This window comes from Crocuta crocuta, unplaced genomic scaffold (genome assembly GCF_008692635.1).
Source record: "Crocuta crocuta isolate KB4526 unplaced genomic scaffold, BGI_CrCroc_1.0 scaffold246, whole genome shotgun sequence".
NCBI lineage: Eukaryota > Metazoa > Chordata > Mammalia > Carnivora > Hyaenidae > Crocuta > Crocuta crocuta.
The window spans coordinates 4,597,537-4,610,584 of NW_027531902.1; the positions used below are offsets into that span (position 1 = coordinate 4,597,537).

The following is a 13,048-nucleotide window of genomic DNA, read 5'->3' on the forward strand; positions in this document are numbered from 1 at the left end:
AGAGAGAGAGAGAGAGAGAGAGAGAGAGAGAGAGAGAATGAATGAATGAATGAGATAGAATGAGAGAATCCCAAGCAGGCTCAATGCTGTCAGCGCAGAGCCCAATGTGGGGCTTGAACTCATGAACTGTGAGATCATGACCTGAGCCACAATCAAGATTCAGACACAACTAACTGAGCTACCCCAGGTGCCCCTCTTTTTTTTTTTTTTTGTAAAGTTAATTTATTTATTTTGAGAGAAAGCAAGGGCAGCGGAGGGCAGAGAGAGAGGGAATCCTACCAGTACAGAGCCTCACACAAGGGTCAAACCCACGAACCATGAGATCATGACCTAAGCCGAAATTGAGTCAGACGCTCAACCAACTGAGCCACCAGGTGGCCCCCTTATCTTTTGTAAAAAAGTAAAATTAAAACCAAAATACCTACTCTCAATCCTACATCCCTTCAATTGACATCACATTTCTCTGTTCCCCTCCCCAAGCAAACTTTCTTTCTTAGGTAATTATAGCCTCACTGGAAGTTATAAAAATGTATCCTCATGTATCCTTCACCCAGTTCTCCCCAATGATAACATCATACACCATCTCACAAAAGCAAAACCAGGAAATTTACATTGGTACAATCAAAAGACCTTATTTAGAGTTCACTTTTTTACATACATGCACACATGCATGTATGTAGCTCTCTGCAATTCTATCACATGTATAGATATGTGTAACCACCACCAGAAACAAGAGAGAACACTTGCATCACTCTTCCATCTCCTATAGTCCCTACACCCTGGCCAATAATCTGTTTTCCATATCTACAATTTTGTCATTTCCAAATGGAATAATGGATAAATGGAATCATGCCGTATACAAACTTTTTGAAATGGTCGTTTTTCACTTTTTGTAACCGTAAATCTCTTTGAGACCCACCCACATTGTTGCATGTAATACTAATCTGTGCTATTGCTGAATAGTGTTCCATGGTACGGACATATCACAATATGTTTAATCACTCACCTGTGGAAGGACATTTGGGTTGCTTCCAGTTTTTGGCCATTAGAAATAAAGTTGCTATGGATACTTATGTATTAAGTTTTTGTGTGAAAATAAGTTTTGATTTCTTTGGGATGAATACCCAGGAATGCGACTGCTGAATAGTATGATAAAGTATATGTTTAATTTTATAAGAAACTGCTGAACTTTTCTAGAGTGGCTGTACCACTTTACATTCCGATCCAGTTTCTCTGCCTCCATCAGCATTTGGTGCTGTCACTATTTTTTAATTTAATAAATAGGTCACGAGTGATACCTCATTATCATTTTAATTTGTACTTCTCCATGGCTAAAGATGGTGAACATTTTTTCATGTAATTATTTGCCATCCATGGTGAAATGGCTGCTGAAATGGCTGTTCTTGTTTTCTGTCCATTTTCTAATTGGATTGCTTGTTCTTTTGTTTTCTTTTTTAACTGTTCCATGTTTAGGGTTCTGCATCTAGTTTTTTTATTCTCTTGACAGGATATTTTGTAGAGCAGAAGTTTTAAATTTTGAAACCCGGGATGCCTGGGTGGCTCAGTCGATTGAGCAGCCGACTTCAGCTCAGGTCATGATCTCACAGCCCACGAGTTGGAGCCCTGTAACTGTGCTGACAGCTCAGAGCCTAGAGCCTTCTTTGGATTCTGTGTCTCCCTTCTCTCTGCTCCCCCCACCCCCGTCCCCCTCACCTGTTCCCACTCTGAAACTCTCTCAAAAATAAACAAACATTAAAAAATTAAACTATGAATTCCAACTTTTTGATTTTTAAAAATCTTTTATGGATCATGGTTTTAGTGTTGTATCTAAGAACTTGTCTTAGGTCACAAAATTTTCTGTTTTCTTCTAGAAGTCTATCATTTACATTTTATATTTAAATTGATGATATACTTTGAGTTAATTTTGGCACAAGGCATTAATTTTACGTAAAGTTTCATGTTTTTGCTTATGGATGTCCAACTACTCTGGCACTATTTGTTGAAAATGTTGAGGAAATAACCTTTCTTTATTGAATTGCTTTTGCACCTTTGACAAAAATCAGTAGGCCATGATCCAGTCTGTTTCTGGGCTTTTCTTTTGTTCCAATGACCTATGTGTCTATGCCTCCCCCAATACCATATGGTCTTGATTACTGAAGCTAAAAAGTCTTCACACCAGATAGATTGCTCCCACTTATTTTGCTGTCAGAGTTGTGTTAGCTATTCCAGACTTTTCATAAAGTTTAAAACCAGCTTGTCTGGATTAAAAAAAAAATTTTCCCCATCAAACTTCTGCTTTTCTTCAAAATGTCTCCAAAATCCACTAATAGCTAAATCCAGGATTTAGTTCCTTTTTGTATATTTCAATCATTCATAAGGATGCCATAAAATTGACCACCTCCTTGTCTTGAAACATTCTATTCTCATGACTTTTCTGACACCACATATTTCGATGGCACTGGCTGCTCATTCTTAGTATCTTTTGCTGGCATCCTAACATTCAGAGATATGGGGGCTGATATTCTTTACATAGTAGTGATCTTTAAACTGATGCTGCCACTGTGGAAAATAGTCTGGCAGTTCCTCAAAATGTGAAATATACATGTGATCCTCCAATTCTACTTCTTGGTATACACCCAAGAGAAATGAAAACATATCCCCACACAAAAACTCACACATGAATGTTCATAACAACATTATTCTTAATAGCCAAAAACCAGAAACACCCTCAATGTCCATCAATTGACGGATAAATAAAACGTGATATAGTCATAGAATGGAATATTATTCAGCCATAAAATGGAATAAAGTACTGATATCTGCTACAACATGGATGAAACTTAATAACTGATAACATTAGGTTAAGTGAAAGAAATCAGAAACAAAAGACCAGACAGTGTAGGATTCCATTTATAGGAAATGTTCAGAACAGGAAAATCACAGAGACAGTATATTCGTGGTTGCCCTGACTAAGGGGGTTTGGGCAGGATGGGGAGTGGCTGACAAAGAATATGTAGTTTCTTTTTGGGAATATAAACATGTTCTAAAATTATGACGATGATGAATATATACATTGTAAATACACTAAAAAACTAATTGTACACTTTAAATGGGTGAATTACATGGTACACGAATTATGTCTCATCTCAATAAAGCCATCAAAAAAACCAGAAAAGATTACTAGGCTTAAAAAACAAGCCAAATTTCCAATTCATTAAACCAGAATCAGTTTCAAAACCTTATCTTGAGGCTTTCAAAGCGTTAGAGGACTTGTTCGTTCTCCAGCCCCCCAAATTTTGATGTATTCCTTTCTGGTGTTTTAATTTATTTTTTTATAATTTAAGCTTTTTTGGTCTCACTTTTTTTTTTTTAACACCCCCAAGTTCACAAGCTTGTTTTCACTCAAACACTACTAGCTGTTCCCACAGCCTGACTGGCTCCTCGTGCTCACAGTTGAAGAACCATCACCTTAACAATGAGGCTTTCTCTAGCTACCCAATTTATTTCATTTTATTATTTTTTTTAATGTTTTATTTCTAGGAGAGAGAGAGAGAGAGAGAGACAGCACGAGCAGGGGAGGGTCAGAGAGAGAGGGAGTCACAGACTGAAACAGGCTCCAGGCTCCGAGCTGGCAGTCAGCACAGACCCCGACGCGGGGCTCGAACCCACGAACCGCGAGATCATGACCCAAGCGAAAGTCAGATGCTTAACCGACTAAGCCACCCAGGAGCCCCTCTAGCTGCCCAATTTAAATAGTCATGCAGTCTCTCTCCATCCCTACTTCACTTCCCTGTATAACACTTATTACAGGTTTATTTATTGTCTCCCATGTCCTCTAAAATTTAAGTTCCAGCAGATTTGTTTGTCTTGTTCATTGCAGAATCTGTGGTCTCTACATGGTGAACAAGCATTCAAATGTTAATGAGTCAGTACTTCATAATCCAATCCTGTAGATTCTTCATTATTTTACAATCAAGCCACTCTAATTCAGTTACGTAATCCTTAAAAAACATATTTTTAGGGGTGCCTTGGGTAGCTCAGTTGGTTGAGCATCCGACTTTGGCTCAGGTCATGATCCTAAGGTTCGTGGGTTTGAGCCCCGCATCGGGCTCTGTGCTGACAGCTAGCTCAGAGCCTGGAGCCTGCTTCAGATTCTGTATCTCCCTCTCTCTCTGTCCCTTCCCTGCTCACGCTGTCTCTGTCTCTCTCTCAGAAATAAAGAAAACATTTAAAAAAATTTTTAAACATATTTTTAAAATAATGCTTAGGGGGGCCTGAGTGGCTCAATCGGTTAAGCATCCAACTTCAGCTAAGGTCATGATCTTGTGGTTCATGAGTTCAAGCCCCACATCAGGCTCTCTGCTGTCAAAACAGAGCCTGCTTCAGAACCTCTGTCCTCCTCTCTCTGCCCCTCCCCTGCTCGCTTTGTCTCTCTCAAAAATAAACATTAAAAATATTTTTTTAAATGCTTATATGTCTAAAAATGTCTAAAAATTTGTATAGCCAGAAATATAATAGAACTACCAATACATCAATATTCCTTACACTCAATCCTGATGTACAATTACAGTGTTCATACATCTGCCCTCTATCCATCTATCCGTCAATTCAAATAGGTACCGAGTGTCTACTGTGTGCTACGCATTATATAAGAACAAACACAGAGCATGGGTTTGGAATCAGATCCAAGTTTATCCTCAGGTTCCAATCCTTCCAGGTGGGTGAACTTGAAGGTATGTAACCTTTCTGGATCTTTGTTTTTTCATTCATAACTGAAAGAAATAACTAAAGTAAAATTCCATAATTTATTTGTATATCTGTTATAGATAACCCCAAAGCATTCTGTAGTATAAAAATATACAAAGATGCAATAATGTTATTTTGTGATTCAAAACATGTGTTTCCAAAATGTCTTAAGTCAACACCATCTCTGCAGATGCTCTCTCAAGTCAGTGTGTCAGTGTTTAAGCTGTACTAAAAGCTGCTTCACAAGGAAATCCCTGGTTTTCCCTGAAGCCTATTTCTGTGTAAAGGTAAAATGAAATGATTTTTTATTCAGCCAAGTTAAAGGCAAACTGGCTGAACTTTCCATTTTTTGAAAGAGAATTTCAGCTCTGTCACTTGCCCATCTCATCTCAAAGTACATGGATCTGCCCTTTAAAATAATGTAAAATCCCATTTATTCATTCTGCAGGTATTTACTGAACAAACAGTATATCTAGAACTCTTCTAGGCACCAGCGAGAAAACTGTAAACGGAAGAAAAACTCCTGCCTTAATGATGTTTATATGCCCCTGGTGGTAAATAACAAATAAATCATTATTTCTAGAACTATGTATCTTCAGGGTGTGACAAGTACCAAGAGTACAAAAAGTAAAGAGACTAGGGGGTGATGCTGGAGACGATGCAATCAAGTAAAAATTTAAACAGGGTGGTGAGGGAAGGCCTCAGTGAGAAGGTGAAGGGAAAAAGGAAGTATCAGGGAATGACAGTGTTCCAAGAAGATGGGAAGAACAAGTACAAAGGTCCTGACGTTGTTGGGGAATCGTAAAGGGGTCAAGAGGACTTCGGTTTTTCCCCCGAGATAGGAAGTCTACTGCAGGGTTTTACAAAAAGAAGTGATTTAACCTGAGTTTAAAAAGAAATCATTCTATTTACGGTGTTGAAAATGGGTGTGTGTGCAGAAGCAGAGGGAGGAGGTAACGCAACACCAAAAACCTGCCATCAGAAGTGTCATTTAAGAAAAACCATCTACGAAACACACCGTCAGCTCTTCCAGGCTGTATCCTTAGATCAGGTCAGACCAGTTAATGGTTACATACGTATCTGGGCACACATAGGTGTTTGTATTTACATGTTTATTTACATTCGTAGACCACAAGTTTTATTACTGCTACCTTTTTAATGTGTTAATTCATTAAAAATCACAGGAAGATTTATGAAAATGTACTCTGTATTTGTTATGATGTTTTTCTCTCATTCTTCATATTATTTCTGAAAAGAGTAATGTCATCTAATTGTCATCTTCTTTCCAGTTTTTTTTTTTTTTTTTTTTTTTTGCCTTGGCCCCTAAGAAGTTTCTAGGTAAGTTTTACAAATTAAGCATAGCAAATGAGTTGTCCTTTAGAGATAATGTATTTACATCTTTCATTTTCCTCAATTCCAAATTCTTGTTTATCTTTTATTAATCCTATCTATTTAGTTACAAGGTACTTGTAATCAGGCATAATTTATGATTTCATGGAGAAAAAAAAAAAACCCGTAAAATTTTGTTTCAACACATTAGCAATAGTTTAGCTCTTTTCTGAACTGCTAAAAAGTATAAATCAACTAGTAAGTGTATACCCTGAAAGAGGAGTTAAAGTCTCCTAGCTAACCGGTCTGGAAATGTACTGGGTTCCAGTAGTGCCTACTGGCTTTGGTGTAGGAGGCATGGAAAACTTTTACTTCATTTTTTGTCATAAGTAATAGAACTTAAAGAGATCTTCCACAGCACTTCACTATGAACAACCACCCCCAACTCTCTTTCTTCTTCAACATTCATTCATGTTACTATATACCCATTTTAGTGTCAAATCTGTAACAAAATTCTCTACCAAGAGAGACTACACTGCAAAAGAAACTACCTAGCCATGGCATTCTACTGTCATCTGCTCTTTTGCTCTCCTCCATCTTCCCAAATCTCTTACACACAACCCAAGTATCATCTTTCCCTCTTTTTATATGCTTTCCCTGCTAAGTTTTTTTTTTTAAGGCTTTCTATATCCCATTTTCATTTACATTTATTTACATATGCCATATACTTACACTGTCCAACATGACTGCATTCACCCCACATGATGATCTGGCTCCTCAGCTCCTTGATTTCCAATAGCCTTTTTTTCAGAGTTGGGCCTGTGCCTGAATACTCTTATCAACCCTTACCAATTGTTAAGGCAAACAATCATTATTTCAAACCACAAAGAGTCCTGCTTACTACCTCTGAGCTAATTGATGACCCTCTGCCAGGGCTAAAAAAAAAAAAAAACAAACAAACCACAGCTGCTGATTCATTACCCAAAGTATTTTTAGGCCTGAATGCACGCAGACACCCGAGAGTAAAGACAGCAGGTTGACTCCAATAAGCTAAACCAGGTATTAAATATCTGAAGAGCAACTAAACATTGTATGTACTCACAATATATTTCTATGTACCATAATGCAGGTTTTAAGCCTGTTTCCAGGCTTGGAACCACTCAACTTGATTTTCTTCTCCTATTATAACTTTTTCTTCTCAGCCTACGTTTAAGGTTTCTGAAATTACAACCCAGGGGCAAAAGAACTTCCCTTACAGAAAATAATAGATACACAGCTAAGACAATCCTTTTTCTTCTCCACTGACATATTATAAAAGGAGTGATATATGTTCCTAGGAACTAAAATAGCTTATTTCCTTATTAGTCCCACATGCAAGGTCAAGGAAACCGTGTATTCTGGCTGCTATTCTGACAGTTATTTTTAGTTTGGGCACGGACAGCACTGAACAGACCAGAGACAACACCAATCTGTTCTGCAAAGAAGAGACCCCAAATTTGATAACTTTGTGTTTTTGATAATATAACGAGATTACTTCTTACTTTGTAAATTAGGATGCCAAATTTTTACTGAAGTGTTTTTTTGTTTTTAAAGATTTTATTTATTTACTTTCTTACTTATTATTTTGTTTTTAAATAATCTCTACACCCAACAAAGGGCTTGAACCTACAACCCCAATATCAAGAGTCATGCTCCACCAAAAGAGCCAGCCAGGTGCCCCACGTTGAGTTTTATTTTAGCAAGATCTGGATGTCCTCATAGATATGCAATCGCTCTACTCTAAAATGAGTTTTAATTATGTTTATCTTCATTTAAAAAAAAAAGTCTGAAACCTGGCCTTGCAGAGCTTACATTCTAATGAGGAAAGAAAGAAACAAACAAATATATACTCCCAAACTGATACTAGATAGATGCTAACAAGGTAAACAGGGTGGAGAGATGAAAAATGAGGTATGGGGGAAGGAAGAAGTAATCTAGGTGGAATGATTAGGGAGTTCTCTGATGCTTAAGGGGAGTGAGAAGTATGAATAGAGGTCAATCAAACAAACATTTGTCATTTAGTCAACAAATATTTACTAAGCATCAGTATTTGCCAGGCTCTGTTCTAGAAGGGTCATTACAATAACCACAGATCAGGCAGATAGAATCCTCACCCTTAAAAGGGGGGAAATAATGGACACTTTTTTTAAGACTATGGTAACTTTAGATACTAAAAAGTACTATGATGCAAATAAATTAGGATACATGACACTGCCTGAAGGCTGGGCTACTTTAGCTCAGCATCATGCAAGGCCTATCAAAGAACATGGAGCTAAGATCTGAATGAGAGAAGGCAGCAGGACAAAGATCTGATGAAAAGCATTCCAAGCCGAAGAGTTTAAAAGGCCCTGAGATGGGAATACAACTTGGTATGCTCAAGGGAGAGAAAATGGCCACATTGGTTGCAGCAAAGCTGTTGAGAGATGAGGTCAGAACAGACAGTATCAACAACCTGACATTTTCAAATTTTATTTCTCATGACATGGGAAGCTTCTGGAATAAAGTGGTACTTCAGAATGTTCAGTCTAGCCATAGTTAGAGGTGTGGGAGTGGGGTTGCTTGAGGGAGGTCTGTGAGGCATGTACAAAGTTCCCAAATTGAAAAAGAATGTGCCATGTCCATGGGATTGAAAGGAAATCAGCTTGGGGTAGAGACTATATTTATACAAGAGAGCACCAACTGATGTAGAGGCCCACTCTGCTAAGTGTGGTAAAGGATTTGGGTTTGGAATTTAGACTTAAAATCTGAAATGCAATGGAACTCAAAATGGTTATAAATGGGGAAGGAATGAAAACCATGATTTATATTTGATTTGTATTTGAAAAAAAAGATTACTGTGGCTGTTATGTGGGAAAAGGAAAAGAGAAGAAGGCCAAGGGGGAAATAAGGACCTGTTAGGATATTAAGAGTCTACTTACTGCAGTGGCTCAAAGTAGTAGTAATGGTGGCGTGGACTAGGGGTGGGAGGTTAATAATGGAGATGGCAAATTGTATTTGGATTCTAGACACTGTAAGATTGAATCAACAGGGCTTACCAAAAAGGATGCTGGGATTAAGGAAATGAGAAGAATCAAAGATGACTCCCTTACATAGATAAATGGTTAATTCTACAATGTGACGCTATCGATTTCTGGTTACTATGTTGATGTTAAATTGAAGGTACAAGATACAGATGCCAAACATTTCTGACCACCCTCCCTTAAAAACAAAACAAAAGGAAACAAGGAAAGGCAAATTTCAAATAATGTAGATAGATACTATGGTGGAAACTTCTAGAGATCTGGGATTTAAAAACCACAGCTGCTGACTTCAGCTTAGGTCATGATCTCATGGTTTGCGGGTTCAAGTCCCAAATCAGGCTCTATGCTGATAGCTCAGAGCCTGGAGCCTGATTTGGATTCTAGGTCTCCCTCTCTCTCTGTCCCTCCCCCTGTTCATGCTCTGTCTCTCTCAAAAATAAACATTAAAAAAAAAAAAAGTTATTAAATGAATGAATGAATGAATAGCCACAACTGCTTCTTTATCAGCCAAACAAGCTAATTTTAGGCCACGCTGTGGCCAGGGTGAGACACATCTCCACCTTTAGGCAACTGATAGACTAAAAGACCCCTAGAAATAAGACAAGAAGTGAAAATCATTCAAGTAAAGAAAAATAAATCTTTAGCAAAGACTGAAGAAAAGTTTCCCAAATCAATATTCAATCACAGAACAGAATTTTTCATGCTGAAACAAGAATCTGAATATATTCATTCACACTAGAGACAGATAAAAAAAAAAACACTGTGCTTTTTTAGGAACTGGAAGCAAAGCATTTAATGTTGAAGATAGCATTTTGAATTATGAGTAATGGGTTTTTCATGCTAAAAGCCTTGAATTACTACTGTGGTATGTCCCAGATTTCTTAACTTGGAGCCTTCTCCCTGGATTGTCAGCATGCAAACTTTCAGAAGCAAAGAAAACAGAATCAGCTAGCACAATACTAACCTCTTAAAAACTATCAACTGCAAATTTTAACCACTCATTCCTAATCTTTATTGGAAAATTGATATTTCAAATTAAAAGCAGTTTTAAATATGAAAACCTAGACTAAATGAAAATTTCCTTTTAAAGTGCTTTTATACAAAAAAAGGTTATATTAATAATGTCTAAAAATCAAACAATTCTTAATTAGAAATGTTACCATTTCTGTGCTATACTTGAGATTTACAGGTACAGTAGAAATCTTTTCTAGATTAATTGCGGTTGCAAAACAAAGTCTTCTGGGAAGGCTCTCTTAAAAAAAAAAAAACAAGTGTTACTGTTTACTTCTAGATGTTACAAAAACTAAAATGACAGGGCAAAAAAAAAATTTTAAAGCCACAGGACAAAGAACAGAAGGGAAAGTTTGTATAAGACAGAGTGTAGGAGGAAAAGGACAAATTTAGTAGGTCAAAGGTTTTATGTATTATATAAAGAAAAATGTATCCTAAAAAAGTTATGTGCACTTTTGTTTCTGTTGTACATACACTCACATATACATGTACATGTATATTGAGTCACAGGGTCACCATGTAAAATATATCTCTTACTGCCAAACACTCTGAATATTATTAGTTTAAGGTGTGCACAGAGATGATGCAGTTTAGAGGAAAGCCAACCAGTGTGGCAGAGCCTAGGAGGAGCTTGGAATACTGACTCTGTAGGGCCGATGCTGAGATAAGGGCCGGTGATTTAAAAAGGCGGGGGGGAAGGAGCAGGGGTCAGGAGAAGTTGGTTGAAATTCAGAATAATGGACATCCTTTCCCTTGAGATAAGCTTTAATTATAAGGAAACAGAATATGAGGCACAGTTCATTTCCGGAGTTATTTCCCAGTTAAGGTAAGGGGAAAAAAAATCAGTGATCCTCAGGTGGATTGTGCTTCAAAGAGAATCTTTAAAATGTCTATATTTTAGGGGCATCTAGAGGGCTCAGTTGGTTAAGTGTCTGACTTCAGCTCAGGTCATGATCTCGCGCGGTTTGTGAGTTTGAACCTTGTGTTGGGCTCTGCTGACAGCTCAGAGCGTGGAGCCTGCTCCGGATTCTATGTCTCCTCTCTCTGCCTCTACCATGCTTACACTCAGTCTCTCTCTCTCAAAAATAAATAAATAACTATTAAAAAAAAATTAAAGAATGTTACTCTCAACCATACATTCTGAGCATGTAATGCATCCCTGCTCTGCCATTTACATGCTGAAGATGTTGGTTAAGTTATTTCAAAATGTGTCCATTTCAATATCTGTAAAATAGGGATAACTCAAGAGGAAAGAAAACATTTACCTACACAAAGATTTGTAGCAGCTTTATGGTGAATAACCAACTTATGATATAACAATGGACTATTACTCAGCAATAAAAAGTAATGAACTTATTGATACACATAAAATCATTGGTAATTCTCATAATAATTATACTGAGTAAAAGAAGCCAGACAAAAAAAATGGGGAAAAAAAAAGACACTATATGATTGTATTTATATACATTACTAGAAAATGGAAACAGCAAAAGAATGGTTGCTTGGAGATCAGAAATGGGGAGGAAGAAGAGATTACAAAGAGGCTTGAGGTGATGGATTTGTCTATTACCTTGACTGTGATGATAATTTCACAGATTTATATATACGTCAAAACTAACCAAACTGTATACTTTAAATATGTACAGTTTATTATATGTCAGTTATACCTCAACAAGTTTAAAAAAAAAAAAAAGGGAATAATACATCTCACAAGGTCATTTTGAGTATTTAATAGGTTAATATATATGTTTTTTTTTCATGTTTTATTTATTTCTAGGAGAGAGAGAGAGAGACAGCGTGAGCAGGGGAGGGTCAGAGAGAGAGGGAGTCACAGACTGAAACAGGCTCCAGGCTCTGAGCTGGCAGTCAGCACAGAGCCCGACGCGGGGCTCGAACCCACGAACCGCGAGATCATGACCTAAGCGAAAGTCGGACACTTAACCGACTAAGCCACCCAGGCACCCCATAGGTTAATATATATGTAAAACAATATTCGCTACAAAATATTGCTATTCTAATTTTAAAGTCTATGATTCACACTTGAATACAAATTTTAAAATATCATCGTATTTCTATGGGGCAAACCTTACACAAACTAACTAAAAAGTTTTAAGGGCTCCTGGGTGGCTCAGTCAGTTCAGCATTGGACAGTTGGTTTTGGCTCAGGTCATGATATCACGGTTCATGGAATTGAGCATGTCGGGCTCTGTGCAGACAGTGCAGAGCCAACTTGGGATTCTCTCTCTGTCTCTGCCTGTGTTCCCCTGCTTGTGCTCTATCTTTCTCTCTCTCTCAAAAATAAAGAAATAATCTTTTTAAAAAGTTATAAACACATTAAAGGAAATATTTTAGCTAAAGACTCTCAAAGCAATCAAAGGATTATATTAACTTTTTTTTACTGAGTGTGAGCAAAGTATGGTGCTAAATAAAGGCTCTACATAGATTATTTCATATAATCCTTAGAACAATCTTTAGAGGTAAGTGGCATTATTTCTATTTTACATAGGAAGACATAACAGCCTGACAGTGTTATTTAACTTGCTCAAGTTCAAAGAACAAGTGGATAAGGTAAAACACCCAGCCAGATTTCATGGACTCCCAAGACCATGTCAATATTTATTTATTTTTCTTTTTTTCTTTTTTCTCAGAGAGAGCACAAGCAGAGGAGCAGAAGAGGGAGAGAGAGAGAATCTTAAGTAGGCTCCATGCCCAGCACAGAACCAGATGACATGGGGCTCGATCATGACCTGAGCCAGTATCAAGAGTCAGACATTTAACCGACTGAGCCGCCCAGGCACCCCTGTTTATTTTTAAAGTAATCTCTACCCCCAACATGGGGCTTGGACTCATGACTTCGAGACCAAGAATCACATGCTCTCCTGAGGCATCAGGTGCTCCATGGT

The 13,048-nt window shown here is 37.5% G+C and overlaps 1 protein-coding gene across 1 annotated transcript in view; it reads right to left on the reverse strand.

Moving 5' to 3' along the window:
* Positions 1-13,048, reverse strand: part of RAB10 (RAB10, member RAS oncogene family) — an 81,590-nt gene that overhangs the window by 14,789 nt on the left and 53,753 nt on the right. The window lies entirely within an intron of this gene.